This window comes from Cherax quadricarinatus, chromosome 80 (genome assembly GCF_038502225.1).
Source record: "Cherax quadricarinatus isolate ZL_2023a chromosome 80, ASM3850222v1, whole genome shotgun sequence".
In the NCBI taxonomy this organism is placed as follows: Eukaryota; Metazoa; Arthropoda; class Malacostraca; order Decapoda; family Parastacidae; genus Cherax; species Cherax quadricarinatus.
Window position 1 is genome coordinate 11,014,985 of NC_091371.1, and position 5,000 is coordinate 11,019,984.

General features: G+C 52.4%; 1 long non-coding RNA gene across 1 annotated transcript in view; it reads left to right on the top strand.

Annotated features, from left to right (window-relative positions):
* Positions 1-5,000, top strand: part of LOC138855077 (uncharacterized) — a 669,937-nt gene that overhangs the window by 175,214 nt on the left and 489,723 nt on the right. The window lies entirely within an intron of this gene.

A 5,000-nucleotide genomic window follows, 5' to 3' on the forward strand; every position in this document is an offset into this window, starting at 1 on the left:
CTTCCTCCTCTACCTCATCTTCCTCCTCTACCTCATCTTCCTCCTCTGCTTCATCTTCCTCCTCTGCTTCATCTTCCTCCTCTGCTTCATCTTCCTCCTCTGCTTCATCTTCCTCCTCTGCTTCATCTTCCTCCTCTGCCTCATCTTCCTCCCCTGTCACATCCTCTGCTTCATCTTCCTCCTCTGCTTCATCTTCCTCCTCTGTCACATCCTCTGCTTCATCTTCCTCCTCTGCTTCATCTTCCTCCCCTGTCACATCCTCTGCTTCATCTTCCTCCTCTGCTTCATCTTCCTCCTCTGCTTCATCTTCCTCCCCTGTCACATCCTCTGCTTCATCTTCCTCCTCTGCTTCATCTTCCTCCTCTGCTTCATCTTCCTCCTCTGCTTCATCTTCCTCCCCTGTCACATCCTCTGCTTCATCTTCCTCCCCTGTCACATCCTCTGCTTCATCTTCCTCCCCTGTCACATCCTCTGCTTCATCTTCCTCCCCTGTCACATCCTCTGCTTCATCTTCCTCCTCTGCTTCATCTTCCTCCTCTGCTTCATCTTCCTCCCCTGTCACATCCTCTGCCTCATCTTCCTCCTCTGCTTCATCTTCCTCCTCTGCTTCATCTTCCTCCTCTGCTTCATCTTCCTCCTCTGCTTCATCTTCCTCCCCTGTCACATCCTCTGCTTCATCTTCCTCCCCTGTCACATCCTCTGCTTCATCTTCCTCCTCTGCTTCATCTTCCTCCCCTGTCACATCCTCTGCTTCATCTTCCTCCTCTGCTTCATCTTCCTCCCCTGTCACATCCTCTGCTTCATCTTCCTCCTCTGCTTCATCTTCCTCCTCTGCTTCATCTTCCTCCCCTGTCACATCCTCTGCTTCATCTTCCTCCTCTGCTTCATCTTCCTCCCCTGTCACATCCTCTGCTTCATCTTCCTCCCCTGTCACATCCTCTGCTTCATCTTCCTCCCCTGTCACATCCTCTGCTTCATCTTCCTCCTCTGCTTCATCTTCCTCCTCTGCTTCATCTTCCTCCCCTGTCACATCCTCTGCTTCATCTTCCTCCCCTGTCACATCCTCTGCTTCATCTTCCTCCCCTGTCACATCCTCTGCTTCATCTTCCTCCTCTGCTTCATCTTCCTCCTCTGCCTCATCTTCCTCCTCTGCCTCATCTTCCTCCTCTGCCTCATCTTCCTCCTCTGCTTCATCTTCCTCCTCTGCCTCATCTTCCTCCTCTGCTTCATCTTCCTCCTCTGCCTCATCTTCCTCCTCTGCCTCATCTTCCTCCTCTGCTTCATCTTCCTCCTCTGCTTCATCTTCCTCCTCTGCTTCATCTTCCTCCTCTGCTTCATCTTCCTCCTCTGCTTCATCTTCCTCCTCTGCCTCATCTTCCTCCTCTGCCTCATCTTCCTCCTCTGCTTCATCTTCCTTCTCTGCTTCATCTTCCTCCCCTGTCACATCCTCTGCTTCATCTTCCTCCCCTGTCACATCCTCTGCTTCATCTTCCTCCTCTGCTTCATCTTCCTCCCCTGTCACATCCTCTGCCTCATCTTCCTCCTCTGCTTCATCTTCCTCCTCTGCCTCATCTTCCTCCTCTGCCTCATCTTCCTCCTCTGCTTCATCTTCCTCCTCTGCTTCATCTTCCTCCTCTGCTTCATCTTCCTCCTCTGCTTCATCTTCCTCCTCTGCCTCATCTTCCTCCTCTGCCTCATCTTCCTCCTCTGCCTCATCTTCCTCCTCTGCTTCATCTTCCTCCTCTGCCTCATCTTCCTCCTCTGCTTCATCTTCCTCCTCTGCCTCATCTTCCTCCTCTGCCTCATCTTCCTCCTCTGCTTCATCTTCCTCCTCTGCTTCATCTTCCTCCTCTGCTTCATCTTCCTCCTCTGCTTCATCTTCCTCCTCTGCCTCATCTTCCTCCTCTGCCTCATCTTCCTCCTCTGCTTCATCTTCCTCCTCTGCTTCATCTTCCTCCCCTGTCACATCCTCTGCTTCATCTTCCTCCTCTGCTTCATCTTCCTCCCCTGTCACATCCTCTGCTTCATCTTCCTCCCCTGTCACATCCTCTGCTTCATCTTCCTCCTCTGCTTCATCTTCCTCCTCTGCTTCATCTTCCTCCCCTGTCACATCCTCTGCTTCATCTTCCTCCCCTGTCACATCCTCTGCTTCATCTTCCTCCCCTGTCACATCCTCTGCTTCATCTTCCTCCCCTGTCACATCCTCTGCTTCATCTTCCTCCCCTGTCACATCCTCTGCTTCATCTTCCTCCCCTGTCACATCCTCTGCTTCATCTTCCTCCCCTGTCACATCCTCTGCTTCATCTTCCTCCCCTGTCACATCCTCTGCTTCATCTTCCTCCCCTGTCACATCCTCTGCTTCATCTTCCTCCCCTGTCACATCCTCTGCTTCATCTTCCTCCCCTGTCACATCCTCTGCTTCATCTTCCTCCCCTGTCACATCCTCTGCTTCATCTTCCTCCCCTGTCACATCCTCTGCTTCATCTTCCTCCCCTGTCACATCCTCTGCTTCATCTTCCTCCCCTGTCACATCCTCTGTTTCATCTTCCTCCTCTGCTTCATCTTCCTCCTCTGCTTCATCTTCCTCCTCTGCTTCATCTTCCTCCCCTGTCACATCCTCTGCTTCATCTTCCTCCTCTGCTTCATCTTCCTCCTCTGCTTCATCTTCCTCCTCTGCTTCATCTTCCTCCCCTGTCACATCCTCTGCTTCATCTTCCTCCCCTGTCACATCCTCTGCTTCATCTTCCTCCCCTGTCACATCCTCTGCTTCATCTTCCTCCCCTGTCACATCCTCTGCTTCATCTTCCTCCTCTGCTTCATCTTCCTCCTCTGCTTCATCTTCCTCCTCTGCTTCATCTTCCTCCTCTGCTTCATCTTCCTCCCCTGTCACATCCTCTGCTTCATCTTCCTCCTCTGCTTCATCTTCCTCCCCTGTCACATCCTCTGCTTCATCTTCCTCCCCTGTCACATCCTCTGCTTCATCTTCCTCCTCTGCTTCATCTTCCTCCTCTGCTTCATCTTCCTCCTCTGCTTCATCTTCCTCCCCTGTCACATCCTCTGCTTCATCTTCCTCCCCTGTCACATCCTCTGCTTCATCTTCCTCCCCTGTCACATCCTCTGCTTCATCTTCCTCCCCTGTCACATCCTCTGCTTCATCTTCCTCCCCTGTCACATCCTCTGCTTCATCTTCCTCCCCTGTCACATCCTCTGCTTCATCTTCCTCCCCTGTCACATCCTCTGCTTCATCTTCCTCCTCTGTCACATCCTCTGCTTCATCTTCCTCCCCTGTCACATCCTCTGCTTCATCTTCCTCCCCTGTCACATCCTCTGCTTCATCTTCCTCCTCTGTCACATCCTCTGCTTCATCTTCCTCCCCTGTCACATCCTCTGCTTCATCTTCCTCCCCTGTCACATCCTCTGCTTCATCTTCCTCCCCTGTCACATCCTCTGCTTCATCTTCCTCCTCTGTCACATCCTCTGCTTCATCTTCCTCCCCTGTCACATCCTCTGCTTCATCTTCCTCCTCTGTCACATCCTCTACCTCATCTTCCTCCCCTGTCACATCCTCTGCTTCATCTTCCTCCCCTGTCACATCCTCTGCTTCATCTTCCTCCTCTGTCACATCCTCTACCTCATCTTCCTCCCCTGTCACATCCTCTGCTTCATCTTCCTCCTCTGTCACATCCTCTGCTTCATCTTCCTCCCCTGTCACATCCTCTGCTTCATCTTCCTCCCCTGTCACATCCTCTGCTTCATCTTCCTCCCCTGTCACATCCTCTGCTTCATCTTCCTCCCCTGTCACATCCTCTGCTTCATCTTCCTCCCCTGTCACATCCTCTGCTTCATCTTCCTCCCCTGTCACATCCTCTGCTTCATCTTCCTCCCCTGTCACATCCTCTGCTTCATCTTCCTCCCCTGTCACATCCTCTACCTCATCTTCCTCCCCTGTCACATCCTCTGCTTCATCTTCCTCCCCTGTCACATCCTCTGCTTCATCTTCCTCCCCTGTCACATCCTCTGCTTCATCTTCCTCCTCTGTCACATCCTCTACCTCATCTTCCTCCCCTGTCACATCCTCTGCTTCATCTTCCTCCCCTGTCACATCCTCTGCTTCATCTTCCTCCCCTGTCACATCCTCTGCTTCATCTTCCTCCCCTGTCACATCCTCTGCTTCATCTTCCTCCCCTGTCACATCCTCTGCTTCATCTTCCTCCCCTGTCACATCCTCTGCTTCATCTTCCTCCCCTGTCACATCCTCTGCTTCATCTTCCTCCCCTGTCACATCCTCTGCTTCATCTTCCTCCCCTGTCACATCCTCTGCTTCATCTTCCTCCTCTGTCACATCCTCTGCTTCATCTTCCTCCCCTGTCACATCCTCTGCTTCATCTTCCTCCTCTGTCACATGTCACATCCTCTGCTTCATCTTCCTCCCCTGTCACATCCTTTGCTTCATCTTCCTCCCCTGTCACATCCTCTGCTTCATCTTCCTCCCCTGTCACATCCTCTGCTTCATCTTCCTCCCCTGTCACATCCACTGCTTCATCTTCCTACACTGTCACATCCTCTGCTTCATCTTCCTCCCCTGTCATCTTCCTCCCTCTGTCACATCCTCTGCTTCATCTTCCTCCCCTGTCACATCCTCTGCTTCATCTTCCTCCTCTGTCACATCCTCTGCTTCATCTTCCTCCCCTGTCACATCCTCTGCTTCATCTTCCTCCTCTGTCACATCCTCTGCTTCATCTTCCTCCCCTGTCACATCCTCTGCTTCATCTTCCTCCCCTGTCACATCCTCTGCTTCATCTTCCTCCCCTGTCACATCCTCTGCTTCATCTTCCTCCCCTGTCACATCCTCTGCTTCATCTTCCTCCCCTGTCACATCCTCTGCTTCATCTTCCTCCTCTGTCACATCCTCTGCTTCATCTTCCTCCCCTGTCACATCCTCTGCTTCATCTTCCTCCCCTGTCACATCCTCTGCTTCATCTTCCTCCCCTGTCACATCC